This window comes from Nematostella vectensis, chromosome 5 (genome assembly GCF_932526225.1).
Source record: "Nematostella vectensis chromosome 5, jaNemVect1.1, whole genome shotgun sequence".
Classification (NCBI taxonomy): Eukaryota; Metazoa; Cnidaria; class Anthozoa; order Actiniaria; family Edwardsiidae; genus Nematostella; species Nematostella vectensis.
In genome coordinates this window covers 18,783,742-18,793,247 of record NC_064038.1, presented here as the reverse complement: position 1 = coordinate 18,793,247, position 9,506 = coordinate 18,783,742, and the positions used below count along the sequence as shown (strand labels likewise).

Below are 9,506 nucleotides of genomic sequence, written 5' to 3'. Positions count from 1 at the left end.
CTTTGATGACAAAAAGGAAATGCCTACAGCACACGGTATTCCCAGGCGGTCACCCATCCAAGTACTAACCGCGCCGTACTGAGCTTAACTTCGGTGATCGGACGAGAACCGGTGCTTTCTCAGTGGTATGGTCGTAGACGACAGAACTGTTTAAGATCTATCTATTATATAACAGTCCTGTGAGTACCTCGATAACAAAAAGGAAATGCCTACAGCACACGGTATTCCCAGGCGGTCACCCATCCAAGTACTAACCGTGCCCTACTGAGCTTAACTACGGTGATCGGACGAGAACTGGTGCTTTCTCAGTGGTATGGCCGTAGACGACAGAACTGTTTAAGATCTATCTATTATATAACAGTCCTGTGAGTACCTCGATAACAAAAAGGAAATGCCTACAGCACACGGTATTCCCAGGCGGTCACACATCCAAGTACTAACCGTGCCCTACTGAGATTAACTACGGTGATCGGACGAGAACCGGTGCTTTCTCAGTGGTATGGCCGTAGACGACAGAACTGTGTAAGATCTATCTATTATATAACAGTCCTGTGAGTACTTCGATGACAAAAAGGAAATGCCTACAGCACACGGTATTCCCAGGCGGTCACCCATCCAAGTACTAACCGCGCCCTACTGAGCTTAACTTCGGTGATCGGACGAGAAACGGTGCTTTCTCAGTGGCATGGCCGTAGACGACAGAACTGTGTAAGAAATATATATTATATAACAGTCCTGTGAGTACTTCGATGACAAAAAGGAAATGCCTACAGCACACGGTATTCCCAGGCGGTCACCCATCCAAGTACTAACCGCGCCCTACTGAGCTTAACTTCGGTGATCGGACGAGAACCGGTGCTTTCTCAGTGGTATGGCCGTAGACGATAGAACTGTGTAAGATCTATCTATTATATAACAGTCCTGTTAGTACTTCGAAAACAAAAAGTAAATGCCTACAGCACACGGTATTCCCAGGCGGTCACCCATCCAAGTACTAACCGCGCCCTACTGAGCTTAACTTCGGTGATCGGACGAGAACCGGTGCTTTTTCAGTGGTATGGCCGTAGACGATAGAACTGTGTAACATCTATCTATTATATAACAGTCCTGTCAGTACCTCGATAACAAAAAGGAAATGCCTACAGCACACGGTATTCCGAAGCGGTCACCCATTCAAGTACTTACCGCTTCCTAATGAGCTTAACTTCGGTGATCGGACGAGAACCGGTGCTTTCTAAGTGGTATGGCCGTAGACGATAGAACTGTGTAAGATCTATCTATTATATAACAGTCCTGTGAGTACTTCGATGACAAAAAGGAAATGCCTACAGCACACGGTATTCCCAGGCGGTCACCCATCCAAGTACTAACCGCGCCCTACTGAGCTTAACTTCGGTGATCGGACGAGAACCGGTGCTTTCTCAGTGGTATGGTCTTAGACGACAGAACTGTTTAAGATCTATCTATTATATAACAGTCCTGTGAGTACCTCGATAACAAAAAGGAAATGCCTACAGCACACGGTATTCCCAGGCGGTCACCCATCCAAGTACTAACCGTGCCCTACTGAGCTTAACTACGGTGATCGGACGAGAACCGGTGCTTTCTCAGTGGTATGGCCGTAGACGACAGAACTGTGTAAGAAATAGATTTTATATAACAGTCCTGTGAGTACTTCGGTAACAAAAAGGAAATGCCTACAGCACACGGTATTCCGAAGCGGTCACCCATCCAAGTACTTACCGCGCCCTACTGAGCTTAACTTCGGTGATCGGACGAGAACCGGTGCTTTCTCAGTGGTATGGCTGTAGACGACAGAACTGTTTAAGATCTATCTATTATATAACAGTCCTGTGAGTACCACGATAACAAAAAGGAAATGCCTACAGCACACGGTATTCCCAGGCGGTCACCCGTCCAAGTACTAACCGTGCCCTACTGAGCTTAATTACGGTGATCGGACGAGAACCGGTGCTTTCTCAGTGGTATGGCCGTAGACGACAGAACTGTGTAAGAAATAGATTTTATATAACAGTCCTGTGAGTACTTCGTTAACAAAAAGGAAATGCCTACAGCACACGGTATTTCCAGGCGGTCACCCGTCCAAGTACTAACCGTGCCCTAATGAGCTTAACTACGGTAATCGGACGAGAACCGGTGCTTTCTCAGTGGTATGGCCGTAGACGACAGAACTGTGTAAGAAATAGATTTTATATAACACTCCTGTGAGTACTTCGGTAACAAAAAGGAAATGCCTACAGCACACGGTATTCCGAAGCGGTCACCCATCAAAGTACTTACCGCGCCCTACTGAGCTTAACTTCGGTGATCGGACGAGAACCGGTGCTTTCTCAGTGGTATGGCCGTAGACGACAGAACTGTTTAAAATCTATCTATTATATAACAGTCCTTTGAGTACCACGATAACAAAAAGGAAATGCCTACAGCACACGGTATTCCCAGGCGGTCACCCGTCCAAGTACTAACCGTGCCATACTGACTTTAAGTTCTGTGATCGGACAAGAACTGGTGCTTTCTCAGTGGTATGGCCGTAAACGATAGAACTGTGTAACATCTATCTATTATATAACAGTCCTGTCAGTACCTCGATAACAAAAAGGAAATGCCTACAGCACACAGTATTCCGAAGCGGTCACCCATTCAAGTACTTACCGCTTCCTAATGAGCTTAACTTCGGTGATCGGACGAGAACCGGTGCTTTCTAAGTGGTATGGCCGTAGACGATAGAACTGTGTAAGATCTATCTATTATATAACAGTCCTGTGAGTACTTCGATGACAAAAAGGAAATGCCTACAGCACACGGTATTCCCAGGCGGTCACCCATCCAAGTACTAACCGCGCCCTACTGAGCTTAACTTCGGTGATCGGACGAGAACCGGTGCTTTCTCAGTGGTATGGTCTTAGACGACAGAACTGTTTAAGATCTATCTACTATATAACAGTCCTGTGAGTACCTCGATAACAAAAAGGAAATGCCTACAGCACACGGTATTCCCAGGCGGTCACCCATCCAAGTACTAACCGTGCCCTACTGAGCTTAACTACGGTGATCGGACGAGAACCGGTGCTTTCTCAGTGGTATGGCCGTAGACGACAGAACTGTGTAAGAAATAGATTTTATATAACAGTCCTGTGAGTACTTCGGTAACAAAAAGGAAATGCCTACAGCACACGGTATTCCGAAGCGGTCACCCATCCAAGTACTTACCGCGCCCTACTGAGCTTAACTTCGGTGATCGGACGAGAACCGGTGCTTTCTCAGTGGTATGGCTGTAGACGACAGAACTGTTTAAGATCTATCTATTATATAACAGTACTGTGAGTACCACGATAACAAAAAGGAAATGCCTACAGCACACGGTATTCCCAGGCGGTCACCCATCCAAGTACTAACCGTGCCCTACTGAGCTTAACTACGGTGATCGGACGAGAACCGGTGCTTTCTCAGTGGTATGGCCGTAGACGACAGAACTGTGTAAGAAATTGATTTTATATAACAGTCCTGTGAGTACTTTGGTAACAAAAAGGAAATGCCTACAGCACACGGTATTCCGAAGCGGTCACCCATCCAAGTACTTACCGCGCCCTACTGAGCTTAACTTCGGTGATCGGACGAGAACCGGTGCTTTCTAAGTGGTATGGCCGTAGACGATAGAACTGTGTAAGATCTATCTATTATATAACAGTCCTGTGAGTACTTCGATGACAAAAAGGAAATGCCTACAGCACACGGTATTCCCAGGCGGTCACCCATCCAAGTACTAACCGCGCCCTACTGAGCTTAACTTCGGTGATCGGACGAGAACCGGTGCTTTCTCAGTGGTATGGTCTTAGACGACAGAACTGTTTAAGATCTATCTACTATATAACAGTCCTGTGAGTACCTCGATAACAAAAAGGAAATGCCTACAGCACACGGTATTCCCAGGCGGTCACCCATCCAAGTACTAACCGTGCCCTACTGAGCTTAACTACGGTGATCGGACGAGAACCGGTGCTTTCTCAGTGGTATGGCCGTAGACGACAGAACTGTGTAAGAAATAGATTTTATATAACAGTCCTGTGAGTACTTCGGTAACAAAAAGGAAATGCCTACAGCACACGGTATTCCGAAGCGGTCACCCATCCAAGTACTTACCGCGCCCTACTGAGCTTAACTTCGGTGATCGGACGAGAACCGGTGCTTTCTCAGTGGTATGGCTGTAGACGACAGAACTGTTTAAGATCTATCTATTATATAACAGTCCTGTGAGTACCACGATAACAAAAAGGAAATGCCTACAGCACACGGTATTCCCAGGCGGTCACCCATCCAAGTACTAACCGTGCCCTACTGAGCTTAACTACGGTGATCGGACGAGAACCGGTGCTTTCTCAGTGGTATGGCCGTAGACGACAGAACTGTGTAAGAAATAGATTTTATATAACAGTCCTGTGAGTACTTTGGTAACAAAAAGGAAATGCCTACAGCACACGGTATTCCGAAGCGGTCACCCATCCAAGTACTTACCGCGCCCTACTGAGCTTAACTTCGGTGATCGGACGAGAACCGGTGCTTTCTAAGTGGTATGGCCGTAGACGATAGAACTGTGTAAGATCTATCTATTATATAACAGTCCTGTGAGTACTTCAATGACAAAAAGGAAATGCCTACAGCACACGGTATTCCCAGGCGGTCACCCATCCAAGTACTAACCGCGCCCTACTGAGCTTAACTTCGGTGATCGGACGAGAACCGGTGCTTTCTCAGTGGTATGGCCGTAGACGACAGAACTGTGTAAGAAATATATATTATATAACAGTCCTGTGAGTACTTCGACGACAAAAAGGAAATGCCTACCGCACACGGTATTCCGAAGCGGTCACCCATCCAAGTACTTACCGCGCCCTACTGAGCTTAACTTCGGTGATCGGACGAGAACCGGTGCTTTCTAAGTTGTATGGCCGTAGACGATAGAACTGTGTAAGATCTATCTATTATATAACAGTCCTGTGAGTACTTCGATGACAAAAAGGAAATGCCTACAGCACACTGTATTCCCAGGCGGTCACCCATCCAAGTACTAACCGCGCCCTACTGAGCTTAAAATCGGTGATCGGACGAGAACCGGTGCTTTCTCAGTGGTATGGCCGTAGACGATAGAACTGTTTAAGATCTATCTATTATATAACAGTCCTGTGAGTACCTCGATGACAAAAAGGAAATGCCTACAGCACACGGTATTCCCAGGCGGTCACCCATCCAAGTACTAACCGTGCCCTACTGAGCTTAACTTCGGTGATCGGACGAGAACCTCTGCTTTCTCAGTGGTATGGCCGTAGACGACAGAACTGTGTAAGAAATATATATTATATAACAGTCCTGTGAGTACTTCGATGACAAAAAGGAAATGCCTACAGCACACGGTATTCCCAGGCGGTCACCCATCCAAGTACTAACCGCGCCCTAATGAGCTTAACTTCGGTGATTGGACGAGAACCGGTGCTTTCTCAGTGGTATGGCCGTAGACGATAGAACTGTGTAAGATCTATCTATTATATAACAGTCCTGTTAGTACTTCGAAAACAAAAAGTAAATGCCTACAGCACACGGTATTCCCAGGTGGTCACCCATCCAAGTACTAACCGCGCCCTACTGAGCTTAACTTTGGTGATCGGACGAGAACCGGTGCTTTCTCAGTGGTATGGCCGTAGACGATAGAACTGTTTAAGATCTATCTATTATATAACAGTCCTGTGAGTACCTCGATAACAAAAAGGAAATGCCTACAGCACACGGTATTCCCAGGCGGTCACCCGTCCAAGTACTAACCGTGCCCTACTGAGCTTAACTACGGTGATCGGACGAGAACCGGTGCTTTCTCAGTGGTATGGCCGTAGACGACAGAACTGTGTAAGAAATAGATTTGATATAACAGTCCTGTGAGTACTTCGGTAACAAAAAGGAAATGCCTACAGCACACGGTATTCCGAAGCGGTCACCCATCCAAGTACTTACCGCGCCCTACTGAGCTTAACTTCGGTGATCGGACGAGAACCGGTGCTTTCTCAGTGGTATGGCCGTAGACGATAGAACTGTGTAAGAAATAGATTTTATATAACAGTCCTGTGAGTACTTCGGTAACAAAACGGAAATGCCTACAGCACACGGTATTCCGAAGCGGTCACCCATCCAAGTACTTACCGCGCCCTACTGAGCTTAACTTCGGTGATCGGACGAGAACCGGTGCTTTCTCAGTGGTATGGCCGTAGACGACAGAACTGTTTAAGATCTATCTATTATATAACAGTCCTGTGAGTACTTCGTTAACAAAAAGGAAATGCCTACAGCACACGGTATTTCCAGGCGGTCACCCGTCCATGTACTAACCGTGCCCTAATGAGCTTAACTACGGTAATCGGACGAGAACCGGTGCTTTCTCAGTGGTATGGCCGTAGACGACAGAACTGTGTAAGAAATAGATTTTAAATAACACTCCTGTGAGTACTTCGGTAACAAAAAGGAAATGCCTACAGCACACGGTATTCCGAAGCGGTAACCCATTCAAGTACTTACCGCGCCCTACTGAGCTTAACTTTGGTGATCGGACGAGAACCGGTGCTTTCTCAGTGGTATGGCCGTAGACGACAGAACTGTTTAAGATCTATCTATTATATAACAGTCCTGTGAGTACCACGATAACAAAAAGGAAATGCCTACAGCACACGGTATTCCCAGGCGGTCACCCATCCAAGTACTAACCGTGCCCTACTGAGCTTAACTACGGTGATCGGACGAGAACCGGTGCTTTCTCAGTGGTATGGCCGTAGACGACAGAACTGTGTAAGAAATAGATTTTATATAACAGTCCTGTGAGTACTTTGGTAACAAAAAGGAAATGCCTACAGCACACGGTATTCCGAAGCGGTCACCCATCCAAGTACTTACCGCGCCCTACTGAGCTTAACTTCGGTGATCGGACGAGAACCGGTGCTTTCTCAGTGGTTTGGCCGTAGACGACAGAACTGTGTAAGAAATAGATTTTATATAACAGTCCTGTGAGTACTTCGGTAACAAAAAGGAAATGCCTACAGCACACGGTATTCCGAAGCCGTCACCCATCCAAGTACTTACCGCGCCCTACTGAGCTTAACTTTGGTGATCGGACAAGAACCGGTGCTTTCTAAGTGGTATGGCCGTAGACGATAGAACTGTGTAAGATCTATCTATTATATAACAGTCCTGTGAGTACTTCGATGACAAAAAGGAAATGCCTACAGCACACGGTATTCCCAGGGTGTCACCCATCCAAGTACTAACCGCGCCCTACTGAGCTTAACTTCGGTGATCGGACGAGAACCGGTGCTTTCTCAGTGGTATGGCCGTAGACGACAGAACTGTGTAAGAAATATATATTATATAACAGTCCCGTGAGTACTTCGATGACAAAAAGGAAATGCCTACAGCACACGGTATTCCCAGAAGGTCACCCATCGAAGTACTAACCGCGCCCTACTGAGCTTAACTTCGGTGATCGGACGAGAACCGGTGCTTTCTCAGTGGTATGGCCGTAGACGTTAGAACAGTTTAAGATCTATCTATTATATAACAGTCCTGTGAGTACCTCGATAACAAAAAGGAAATGCCTACAGCACACGGTATTCCCAGGCGGTCACCCGTCCAAGTACTAACCGTGCCCTACTGACTTTAAGTTCTGTGATCGGACGAGAACTGGTGCTTTCTCAGTGGTATGGCCGTAAACGATAGAACTGTGTAACATCTATCTATTATATAACAGTACTGTCAGTACCTCGATAACAAAAAGGAAATGCCAACAGCACACGGTATTCCGAAGCGGTCACCCATCCAAGTACTTACCGCGCCCTACTGAGCATAAATTCGGTGATCGGACGAGAACCGGTGCTTTCTCAGTGGTATGGCCGTAGACGACAGAACTGTGTAAGAAATATATATTATATAACAGTCCTGTGAGTACTTCGATGACAAAAAGGAAATGCCTACAGCACACGGTATTCCCAGGCGGTCACCCATCCAAGTACTAACCGCGCCCTACTGAGCTTAACTTCGGTGATCGGACGAGAACCGGTGCTTTTTCAGTGGTATGGCCGTAGACGATAGAACTGTGTAAGATCTATCTATTATATAACAGTCCTGTTAGTACTTCGAAAACAAAAAGTAAATGCCTACAGCACACGGTATTCCCAGGCGGTCACCCATCCAAGTACTAACCGCGCCCTACTGAGCTTAACTTCGGTGATCGGACGAGAACCGGTGCTTTCTCAGTGGTATGGCCGTAGACGATAGAACTGTTTAAGATCTATCTATTATATAACAGTCCTGTGAGTACCTCGATAACAAAAAGGAAATGCCTACAGCACACGGTATTCCCAGGCGGTCACCCGTCCAAGTACTAACCGTGCCCTACTGACTTTAAGTTCTGTGATCGGACGAGAACTGGTGCTTTCTCAGTGGTATGGCCGTAAACGATAGAACTGTGTAAGATCTATCTATTATATAACAGTCCTGTGAGTACTTCGATGACAAAAAGGAAATGCCTACAGCACACGGTATTCCCTGGCGGTCACCCATCCAAGTACTTACCGCGCCCTACTGAGCTTAACTTCGGTGATCGGACGAGAACCAGTGCTTTCTAAGTGGTATGGCCGTAGACGATAGAACTGTGTAAGATCTATCTATTATCTAACAGTCCTGTGAGTACTTCGATGACAAAAAGGAAATGCCTACAGCACACGGTATTCCCAGGCGGTCACCCATCCAAGTACTAACCGCGCCCTACTGAGCTTAACTTCGGTGATCGGACGAGAACCGGTGCTTTCTCAGTGGTATGGTCGTAGACGACAGAACTTTTTAAGATCTATCTATTATATAACAGTCCTGTGAGTACCTCGATAACAAAAAGGAAATGCCTACAGCACACGGTATTCCCAGGCGGTCACCCATCCAAGTACTAACCGTGCCCTACTGAGCTTAACTACGGTGATCGGACGAGAACCGGTGCTTTCTCAGTGGTATGGCCGTAGACGACAGAACTGTGTAAGAAATAGATTTTATATAACAGTCCTGTGAGTACTTTGGTAACAAAAAGGAAATGCCTACAGCACACGGTATTCCGAAGCGGTCACCCATCCAAGTACTTACCGCGCCCTACTGAGCTTAACTTCGGTGATCGGACGAGAACCGGTGCTTTCTAAGTGGTATGGCCGTAGACGATAGAACTGTGTAAGATCTATCTATTATATAACAGTCCTGTGAGTACTTCGATGACAAAAATGAAATGCCTACAGCACACGGTATTCCCAGGCGGTCACCCATCCAAGTACTAACCGCGCCCTACTGAGCTTAACTTCGGTGATCGGACGAGAACCGGTGCTTTCTCAGTGGTATGGCCGTAGACGACAGAACTGTGTAAGAAATATATATTATATAACAGTCCTGTGAGTACTTCGATGACAAAAAGGAAA

The 9,506-nt window shown here is 46.5% G+C and overlaps 43 non-coding genes and 8 pseudogenes across 43 annotated transcripts; all 51 read right to left on the bottom strand.

Moving 5' to 3' along the window:
• Positions 1–20: 20 nt before the first annotated feature.
• On the bottom strand, positions 21–139 carry LOC125565705. The gene has a single exon (XR_007310716.1). It is a non-coding gene; the product is annotated as a 5S ribosomal RNA (ribosomal RNA).
• A 67-nt stretch (positions 140–206) lies between these two features.
• On the bottom strand, positions 207–325 carry LOC125564052. Its single transcript, XR_007309071.1, has one exon. It is a non-coding gene; the product is annotated as a 5S ribosomal RNA (ribosomal RNA).
• Positions 326–392: 67 nt separating this feature from the next.
• LOC125565745 lies at positions 393–511 on the bottom strand. The gene has a single exon (XR_007310756.1). It is a non-coding gene; the product is annotated as a 5S ribosomal RNA (ribosomal RNA).
• Positions 512–578: 67 nt separating this feature from the next.
• Positions 579–697, bottom strand: LOC125565317. Its single transcript, XR_007310331.1, has one exon. It is a non-coding gene; the product is annotated as a 5S ribosomal RNA (ribosomal RNA).
• Positions 698–764: 67 nt separating this feature from the next.
• On the bottom strand, positions 765–883 carry LOC125567044. The gene has a single exon (XR_007311618.1). It is a non-coding gene; the product is annotated as a 5S ribosomal RNA (ribosomal RNA).
• A 67-nt stretch (positions 884–950) lies between these two features.
• LOC125563960 lies at positions 951–1,069 on the bottom strand. Its single transcript, XR_007308979.1, has one exon. It is a non-coding gene; the product is annotated as a 5S ribosomal RNA (ribosomal RNA).
• Positions 1,070–1,136: 67 nt separating this feature from the next.
• On the bottom strand, positions 1,137–1,255 carry LOC125566841 (annotated as a pseudogene).
• A 67-nt stretch (positions 1,256–1,322) lies between these two features.
• Positions 1,323–1,441, bottom strand: LOC125565303. Its single transcript, XR_007310318.1, has one exon. It is a non-coding gene; the product is annotated as a 5S ribosomal RNA (ribosomal RNA).
• Positions 1,442–1,508: 67 nt separating this feature from the next.
• On the bottom strand, positions 1,509–1,627 carry LOC125563447. The gene has a single exon (XR_007308466.1). It is a non-coding gene; the product is annotated as a 5S ribosomal RNA (ribosomal RNA).
• A 67-nt stretch (positions 1,628–1,694) lies between these two features.
• On the bottom strand, positions 1,695–1,813 carry LOC125564590. Its single transcript, XR_007309609.1, has one exon. It is a non-coding gene; the product is annotated as a 5S ribosomal RNA (ribosomal RNA).
• A 67-nt stretch (positions 1,814–1,880) lies between these two features.
• On the bottom strand, positions 1,881–1,999 carry LOC125565250. Its single transcript, XR_007310265.1, has one exon. It is a non-coding gene; the product is annotated as a 5S ribosomal RNA (ribosomal RNA).
• Positions 2,000–2,066: 67 nt separating this feature from the next.
• Positions 2,067–2,185, bottom strand: LOC125566356. Its single transcript, XR_007311363.1, has one exon. It is a non-coding gene; the product is annotated as a 5S ribosomal RNA (ribosomal RNA).
• A 67-nt stretch (positions 2,186–2,252) lies between these two features.
• On the bottom strand, positions 2,253–2,371 carry LOC125564652. The gene has a single exon (XR_007309671.1). It is a non-coding gene; the product is annotated as a 5S ribosomal RNA (ribosomal RNA).
• A 67-nt stretch (positions 2,372–2,438) lies between these two features.
• On the bottom strand, positions 2,439–2,557 carry LOC125567067 (annotated as a pseudogene).
• Positions 2,558–2,624: 67 nt separating this feature from the next.
• LOC125567004 lies at positions 2,625–2,743 on the bottom strand (annotated as a pseudogene).
• A 67-nt stretch (positions 2,744–2,810) lies between these two features.
• On the bottom strand, positions 2,811–2,929 carry LOC125565302. Its single transcript, XR_007310317.1, has one exon. It is a non-coding gene; the product is annotated as a 5S ribosomal RNA (ribosomal RNA).
• A 67-nt stretch (positions 2,930–2,996) lies between these two features.
• On the bottom strand, positions 2,997–3,115 carry LOC125563445. The gene has a single exon (XR_007308464.1). It is a non-coding gene; the product is annotated as a 5S ribosomal RNA (ribosomal RNA).
• A 67-nt stretch (positions 3,116–3,182) lies between these two features.
• On the bottom strand, positions 3,183–3,301 carry LOC125564589. Its single transcript, XR_007309608.1, has one exon. It is a non-coding gene; the product is annotated as a 5S ribosomal RNA (ribosomal RNA).
• Positions 3,302–3,368: 67 nt separating this feature from the next.
• LOC125563444 lies at positions 3,369–3,487 on the bottom strand. Its single transcript, XR_007308463.1, has one exon. It is a non-coding gene; the product is annotated as a 5S ribosomal RNA (ribosomal RNA).
• A 67-nt stretch (positions 3,488–3,554) lies between these two features.
• LOC125565624 lies at positions 3,555–3,673 on the bottom strand. The gene has a single exon (XR_007310635.1). It is a non-coding gene; the product is annotated as a 5S ribosomal RNA (ribosomal RNA).
• A 67-nt stretch (positions 3,674–3,740) lies between these two features.
• LOC125565301 lies at positions 3,741–3,859 on the bottom strand. Its single transcript, XR_007310316.1, has one exon. It is a non-coding gene; the product is annotated as a 5S ribosomal RNA (ribosomal RNA).
• Positions 3,860–3,926: 67 nt separating this feature from the next.
• On the bottom strand, positions 3,927–4,045 carry LOC125563443. Its single transcript, XR_007308462.1, has one exon. It is a non-coding gene; the product is annotated as a 5S ribosomal RNA (ribosomal RNA).
• A 67-nt stretch (positions 4,046–4,112) lies between these two features.
• Positions 4,113–4,231, bottom strand: LOC125564588. The gene has a single exon (XR_007309607.1). It is a non-coding gene; the product is annotated as a 5S ribosomal RNA (ribosomal RNA).
• Positions 4,232–4,298: 67 nt separating this feature from the next.
• LOC125563442 lies at positions 4,299–4,417 on the bottom strand. The gene has a single exon (XR_007308461.1). It is a non-coding gene; the product is annotated as a 5S ribosomal RNA (ribosomal RNA).
• Positions 4,418–4,484: 67 nt separating this feature from the next.
• LOC125565623 lies at positions 4,485–4,603 on the bottom strand. Its single transcript, XR_007310634.1, has one exon. It is a non-coding gene; the product is annotated as a 5S ribosomal RNA (ribosomal RNA).
• A 67-nt stretch (positions 4,604–4,670) lies between these two features.
• Positions 4,671–4,789, bottom strand: LOC125567033. The gene has a single exon (XR_007311617.1). It is a non-coding gene; the product is annotated as a 5S ribosomal RNA (ribosomal RNA).
• Positions 4,790–4,856: 67 nt separating this feature from the next.
• LOC125566567 lies at positions 4,857–4,975 on the bottom strand (annotated as a pseudogene).
• A 67-nt stretch (positions 4,976–5,042) lies between these two features.
• On the bottom strand, positions 5,043–5,161 carry LOC125566202. The gene has a single exon (XR_007311209.1). It is a non-coding gene; the product is annotated as a 5S ribosomal RNA (ribosomal RNA).
• Positions 5,162–5,228: 67 nt separating this feature from the next.
• Positions 5,229–5,347, bottom strand: LOC125564999. The gene has a single exon (XR_007310017.1). It is a non-coding gene; the product is annotated as a 5S ribosomal RNA (ribosomal RNA).
• Positions 5,348–5,414: 67 nt separating this feature from the next.
• On the bottom strand, positions 5,415–5,533 carry LOC125565694. Its single transcript, XR_007310705.1, has one exon. It is a non-coding gene; the product is annotated as a 5S ribosomal RNA (ribosomal RNA).
• Positions 5,534–5,600: 67 nt separating this feature from the next.
• LOC125563619 lies at positions 5,601–5,719 on the bottom strand. The gene has a single exon (XR_007308638.1). It is a non-coding gene; the product is annotated as a 5S ribosomal RNA (ribosomal RNA).
• A 67-nt stretch (positions 5,720–5,786) lies between these two features.
• On the bottom strand, positions 5,787–5,905 carry LOC125564116. Its single transcript, XR_007309135.1, has one exon. It is a non-coding gene; the product is annotated as a 5S ribosomal RNA (ribosomal RNA).
• Positions 5,906–5,972: 67 nt separating this feature from the next.
• LOC125564468 lies at positions 5,973–6,091 on the bottom strand. Its single transcript, XR_007309486.1, has one exon. It is a non-coding gene; the product is annotated as a 5S ribosomal RNA (ribosomal RNA).
• Positions 6,092–6,158: 67 nt separating this feature from the next.
• LOC125564467 lies at positions 6,159–6,277 on the bottom strand. The gene has a single exon (XR_007309485.1). It is a non-coding gene; the product is annotated as a 5S ribosomal RNA (ribosomal RNA).
• Positions 6,278–6,344: 67 nt separating this feature from the next.
• Positions 6,345–6,463, bottom strand: LOC125566595 (annotated as a pseudogene).
• Positions 6,464–6,530: 67 nt separating this feature from the next.
• LOC125565939 lies at positions 6,531–6,649 on the bottom strand. Its single transcript, XR_007310947.1, has one exon. It is a non-coding gene; the product is annotated as a 5S ribosomal RNA (ribosomal RNA).
• A 67-nt stretch (positions 6,650–6,716) lies between these two features.
• On the bottom strand, positions 6,717–6,835 carry LOC125563441. Its single transcript, XR_007308460.1, has one exon. It is a non-coding gene; the product is annotated as a 5S ribosomal RNA (ribosomal RNA).
• Positions 6,836–6,902: 67 nt separating this feature from the next.
• LOC125564971 lies at positions 6,903–7,021 on the bottom strand. Its single transcript, XR_007309989.1, has one exon. It is a non-coding gene; the product is annotated as a 5S ribosomal RNA (ribosomal RNA).
• Positions 7,022–7,088: 67 nt separating this feature from the next.
• LOC125566767 lies at positions 7,089–7,207 on the bottom strand (annotated as a pseudogene).
• A 67-nt stretch (positions 7,208–7,274) lies between these two features.
• Positions 7,275–7,393, bottom strand: LOC125564707. The gene has a single exon (XR_007309726.1). It is a non-coding gene; the product is annotated as a 5S ribosomal RNA (ribosomal RNA).
• Positions 7,394–7,460: 67 nt separating this feature from the next.
• LOC125563497 lies at positions 7,461–7,579 on the bottom strand. Its single transcript, XR_007308516.1, has one exon. It is a non-coding gene; the product is annotated as a 5S ribosomal RNA (ribosomal RNA).
• A 67-nt stretch (positions 7,580–7,646) lies between these two features.
• Positions 7,647–7,765, bottom strand: LOC125566703 (annotated as a pseudogene).
• Positions 7,766–7,832: 67 nt separating this feature from the next.
• LOC125566532 lies at positions 7,833–7,951 on the bottom strand. The gene has a single exon (XR_007311541.1). It is a non-coding gene; the product is annotated as a 5S ribosomal RNA (ribosomal RNA).
• Positions 7,952–8,018: 67 nt separating this feature from the next.
• Positions 8,019–8,137, bottom strand: LOC125563959. Its single transcript, XR_007308978.1, has one exon. It is a non-coding gene; the product is annotated as a 5S ribosomal RNA (ribosomal RNA).
• A 67-nt stretch (positions 8,138–8,204) lies between these two features.
• On the bottom strand, positions 8,205–8,323 carry LOC125567022. Its single transcript, XR_007311616.1, has one exon. It is a non-coding gene; the product is annotated as a 5S ribosomal RNA (ribosomal RNA).
• A 67-nt stretch (positions 8,324–8,390) lies between these two features.
• LOC125566702 lies at positions 8,391–8,509 on the bottom strand (annotated as a pseudogene).
• A 67-nt stretch (positions 8,510–8,576) lies between these two features.
• Positions 8,577–8,695, bottom strand: LOC125565730. Its single transcript, XR_007310741.1, has one exon. It is a non-coding gene; the product is annotated as a 5S ribosomal RNA (ribosomal RNA).
• A 67-nt stretch (positions 8,696–8,762) lies between these two features.
• On the bottom strand, positions 8,763–8,881 carry LOC125563910. Its single transcript, XR_007308929.1, has one exon. It is a non-coding gene; the product is annotated as a 5S ribosomal RNA (ribosomal RNA).
• Positions 8,882–8,948: 67 nt separating this feature from the next.
• Positions 8,949–9,067, bottom strand: LOC125563440. The gene has a single exon (XR_007308459.1). It is a non-coding gene; the product is annotated as a 5S ribosomal RNA (ribosomal RNA).
• A 67-nt stretch (positions 9,068–9,134) lies between these two features.
• LOC125565621 lies at positions 9,135–9,253 on the bottom strand. Its single transcript, XR_007310632.1, has one exon. It is a non-coding gene; the product is annotated as a 5S ribosomal RNA (ribosomal RNA).
• A 67-nt stretch (positions 9,254–9,320) lies between these two features.
• LOC125567011 lies at positions 9,321–9,439 on the bottom strand. Its single transcript, XR_007311615.1, has one exon. It is a non-coding gene; the product is annotated as a 5S ribosomal RNA (ribosomal RNA).
• Between the last annotated feature and the right edge of the window lie 67 nt (positions 9,440–9,506).